The following is a 5000-nucleotide window of genomic DNA, read 5'->3' as shown; positions in this document are numbered from 1 at the left end:
ACAATTGCAAGCCCCAATCCCTAGCACGAAGGAGGTTCAGCGGGTTACCCCGACCTTTCGGCCTAGGAAGACACGCTGATTCCTTCAGTGTAGCGCGCGTGCGGCCCAGAACATCTAAGGGCATCACAGACCTGTTATTGCTCAATCTCGTGCGGCTAGAAGCCGCCTGTCCCTCTAAGAAGAAAAGTAATCGCTGACAGCACGAAGGATGTCACGCGACTAGTTAGCAGGCTAGAGTCTCGTTCGTTATCGGAATTAACCAGACAAATCGCTCCACCAACTAAGAACGGCCATGCACCACCACCCACCGAATCAAGAAAGAGCTATCAATCTGTCAATCCTTCCGGTGTCCGGGCCTGGTGAGGTTTCCCGTGTTGAGTCAAATTAAGCCGCAGGCTCCACTCCTGGTGGTGCCCTTCCGTCAATTCCTTTAAGTTTCAGCTTTGCAACCACACTTCCCCCGGAACCCAAAAGCTTTGGTTTCCCGGAGGCTGCCCGCCGAGTCATCGGAGGAACTGCGGCGGATCGCTGGCTGGCATCGTTTATGGTTAGAACTAGGGCGGTATCTGATCGCCTTCGAACCTCTAACTTTCGTTCTTGATTAATGAAAACATACTTGGCAAATGCTTTCGCTTCTGTTCGTCTTGCGACGATCCAAGAATTTCACCTCTAACGTCGCAATACGAATGCCCCCGCCTGTCCCTATTAATCATTACCTCGGGTTCCGAAAACCAACAAAATAGAACCGAGGTCCTATTCCATTATTCCATGCACACAGTATTCAGGCGGGCTTGCCTGCTTTAAGCACTCTAATTTGTTCAAAGTAAACGTGCCGGCCCACCGAGACACTCAACTAAGAGCACCCTGGTAGGATTTCAACGGGGTCCGCCTCGGGACGCGCAAGCACGCCTTCGGCTCGCCCCACCGGCAGGACGTCCCACGATACATGCCAGTTAAACACCGACGGGCGGTGAACCAACAGCGTGGGACACAAATCCAACTACGAGCTTTTTAACCGCAACAACTTTAATATACGCTATTGGAGCTGGAATTACCGCGGCTGCTGGCACCAGACTTGCCCTCCAATAGATACTCGTTAAAGGATTTAAAGTGTACTCATTCCGATTACGGGGCCTCGGATGAGTCCCGTATCGTTATTTTTCGTCACTACCTCCCCGTGCCGGGAGTGGGTAATTTGCGCGCCTGCTGCCTTCCTTGGATGTGGTAGCCGTTTCTCAGGCTCCCTCTCCGGAATCGAACCCTGATTCCCCGTTACCCGTTACAACCATGGTAGGCGCAGAACCTACCATCGACAGTTGATAAGGCAGACATTTGAAAGATGCGTCGCCGGTACGAGGACCGTGCGATCAGCCCAAAGTTATTCAGAGTCACCAAGGCAAACGGACCAGACGAGCCAATCCGATTGGTTTTGATCTAATAAAAGCGTCCCTTCCATCTCTGGTCGGGACTCTGTTTGCATGTATTAGCTCTAGAATTACCACAGTTATCCAAGTAACGTGGGTACGATCTAAGGAACCATAACTGATTTAATGAGCCATTCGCGGTTTCACCTTAATGCGGCTTGTACTGAGACATGCATGGCTTAATCTTTGAGACAAGCATATGACTACTGGCAGGATCAACCAGGGAGCTGCGTCAACGAGAGCTGAGCAGCCGGCCGCCCGGGAGTGTGTCCCGAGGGCCCGCGCGAACACGCAAGCGTCCGCTCAATTATTCTGCAAACAGGAGGAGGCTGAGCTCCCCTGCACGATACACCTCGAAACCCTCTCAGGTCCCGGCGGCGCGCAGCGCCGTCCTAAGTACTTGGTCGGGTTCGAGAGAGGCGCAATCGCCCGGAGATAGGCGAGTAGACGCTTTCAGTGCGAACACCCGTGCTCCCAACTGAGCTTGCCGCTGCCGACAGAGGCCCGGGAGCGTGCTGTCGTGGCATTGCCGGCGGGAAACAACACGCGCCACCTACGGTGACCGGCAGCTCCAACGCCAGCGCCACAGAAGGGCAAAGCCCCACTTGGGTGCAGAAGCGAACTCTCCCAGCACAGCGCACGCGCCAACACGTCCGCAGAGCTGCGATACAAACCACCTGCGAGAACCGCTGGGGGCGACCGAGCAGCAGACGGCGTCGCGACGCCGAGTGCCGGGCGGCGGCGCATCCTCAACGCACACAGTCCGCAATCGGACCAGCACACTGCAGATGTCCACCGCGCTTCGCACCGGGCTCGACAGAACCCACTTTGGCCGCCTGGCGCCGCGCGCAGGGTGCGCCGGCGCATAGCTGGGACGCCAGCCGGGCCCGTCGGCCGGCGCTCCTGCCACTGGGCGCCCCCCACCAGCCGGCTGTAGTGCGTGCGCTCACGCAGCGCGCGGCCAGCACGCCGGGCGGCCCCCCCTCACCGGCCGGGGACTGTCCCGCCAAGCCACAGCCTCGTATCGCTTCATACCCACATGGCCAACTCAGGTTCGGGGGCATGGCGGGTACCGCCGAAACAACCGGTTCACAGATGTACCGATCGTCGCTATCACCGATGCACCTGCAGCGCGAACAACCGCTCAACAACTGATTTCCAGTTCATTTGCGGATCTTTGGCAGCAAACGTATACGTCAATCTACATTTGCGAAATCTACGATTCTGGCATGCCTGCATGTTATGTGTCACGACACGCTACATCAGCCCACATACACACTGCGGCATGTACACGAGAGAACACGTGGAAGATGGTCCGCGCACGTGTGCAATGTCCCTTGCGCGGTCGACTGTCAACCGGCCTCTGTAGCATGTCGCAGATGTGGAACGCGGTCCACCGTGCTATCATGTTGTGTGGGGCAATACGATTAAATAGGAAAACCCTCGTCGCTACATCAACAGACGGCTCACGCTGATTCCCGGCAGAGGGAGGAGGGGGGGGGGGGGGCCAACATGCAATACTTTCGTCCGTACCTACTTACCACATGTCTGTACGGCGTACAACAGTGCAATCTCGCTGTAATGGGGAGACGAGACAAGTAGCATCGTGCACAACATATGGCCCTTATGATTCGCCATTGTAGGGCGCAGCCGGTGTACGGTCAAGCATGTGCCACATTATGTCACTCAGTACGTAACGACGGATGATCAGTGTGGGTTACGCGTACATCAGCGGACAGTCCACACAGGCCGTACCACAACGTACACTGACTGCATCGACAACCGAATGCAACTGAACAGCTGCAAGGCTCATTTCACAAACAAACGCCTGACCGACCAGCTTGGAAGGGCAGGAGGGGAGGGCGATATTCGTTCTGTAGCGGTACACCCTTCCAGTGGTTAGCGGGACTGTGTAGAAAGTACGCAACACTCGAAAGACCTTTATGTGAGGGTACGCACCATGGCATCAAGAAATACACATGACACCAGAGGATCCAAGCAGTGAACTATGTTCAGAGGGTTGCTGTTAGGCAAAGCTACATTCCTGTGACGTTACATGTGACAGTTAAGGTGCAGTGTAAGTTAGGTTAAGGTGCAGTGTAAGTTAGGTTAAGGTGCAGTGTAAGTTAGGTTAAGGTGCAGTGTAAGTTAGGTTAAGGTGCAGTGTAAGTTAGGTTAAGGTGCAGTGTAAGTTAGGTTAAGGTGCAGTGTAAGTTAGGTTAAGGTGCAGTGTAAGTTAGGTTAAGGTGCAGTGTAAGTTAGGTTAAGGTGCAGTGTAAGTTAGGTTAAGGTGCAGTGTAAGTTAGGTTAAGGTGCAGTGTAAGTTAGGTTAAGGTGCAGTGTAAGTTAGGTTAAGGTGCAGTGTAACTTAGGTTAAGGTGCAGTGTAACTTAGGTTAAGGTGCAGTGTAACTTAGGTTAAGGTGCAGTGTAACTTAGGTTAAGGTGCAGTGTAACTTAGGTTAAGGTGCAGTGTAACTTAGGTTAAGGTGCAGTGTAACTTAGGTTAAGGTGCAGTGTAACTTAGGTTAAGGTGCAGTGTAACTTAGGTTAAGGTGCAGTGTAACTTAGGTTAAGGTGCAGTGTAACTTAGGTTAAGGTGCAGTGTAACTTAGGTTAAGGTGCAGTGTAACTTAGGTTAAGGTGCAGTGTAACTTAGGTTAAGGTGCAGTGTAACTTAGGTTAAGGTGCAGTGTAACTTAGGTTAAGGTGCAGTGTAAGTTAGGTTAAGGTGCAGTGTAAGTTAGGTTAAGGTGCAGTGTAAGTTAGGTTAAGGTGCAGTGTAAGTTAGGTTAAGGTGCAGTGTAAGTTAGGTTAAGGTGCAGTGTAAGTTAGGTTAAGGTGCAGTGTAAGTTAGGTTAAGGTGCAGCGTAAGTTAGGTTAAGGTGCAGCGTAACTTAGGTTAAGGTGCAGCGTAACTTAGGTTAAGGTGCAGCGTAACTTAGGTTAAGGTGCAGCGTAACTTAGGTTAAGGTGCAGCGTAACTTAGGTTAAGGTGCAGCGTAACTTAGGTTAAGGTGCAGCGTAACTTAGGTTAAGGTGCAGCGTAACTTAGGTTAAGGTGCAGCGTAACTTAGGTTAGGGGCCAACGTGGGTTAGGTTAGGGGCCAACGTGGGTTAGGTTAGGGGCCAACGTGGGTTAGGTTAGGGGCCAACGTGGGTTAGGTTAGGGGCCAACGTGGGTTAGGTTAGGGGCCAACGTGGGTTAGGTTAGGGGCCAACGTGGGTTAGGTTAGGGGCCAACGTGGGTTAGGTTAGGGGCCAACGTGGGTTAGGTTAGGGGCCAACGTGGGTTAGGTTAGGGGCCAACGTGGGTTAGGTTAGGGGCCAACGTGGGTTAGGTTAGGGGCCAACGTGGGTTAGGTTAGGGGCCAACGTGGGTTAGGTTAGGGGCCAACGTGGGTTAGGTTAGGGGCCAACGTGGGTTAGGTTAGGGGCCAACGTGGGTTAGGTTAGGGGCCAACGTGGGTTAGGTTAGGGGCCAACGTGGGTTAGGTTAGGGGCCAACGTGGGTTAGGTTAGGGGCCAACGTGGGTTAGGTTAGGGGCCAACGTGGGTTAGGTTAGGGGCCAACGTG

At 53.4% G+C, this 5000-nt stretch overlaps 1 non-coding gene across 1 annotated transcript in view; it reads right to left on the bottom strand.

Annotated features, from left to right (window-relative positions):
- The window catches only part of LOC126330474 (small subunit ribosomal RNA), a 1893-nt gene extending 243 nt beyond the window's left edge, over window positions 1-1650 (bottom strand). Inside the window, exon 1 of the ribosomal RNA XR_007562927.1 lies at window positions 1-1650. This exon is cut by the window's left edge and continues 243 nt beyond it. This is a non-coding gene — a ribosomal RNA (small subunit ribosomal RNA).
- Window positions 1651-5000: the final 3350 nt, after the last annotated feature.

This window comes from Schistocerca gregaria, unplaced genomic scaffold (genome assembly GCF_023897955.1).
Source record: "Schistocerca gregaria isolate iqSchGreg1 unplaced genomic scaffold, iqSchGreg1.2 ptg001298l, whole genome shotgun sequence".
Classification (NCBI taxonomy): domain Eukaryota; kingdom Metazoa; phylum Arthropoda; class Insecta; order Orthoptera; family Acrididae; genus Schistocerca; species Schistocerca gregaria.
Note: the sequence above shows the minus strand (reverse complement) of the source record. Positions and strands in the feature narration are given on the sequence as shown.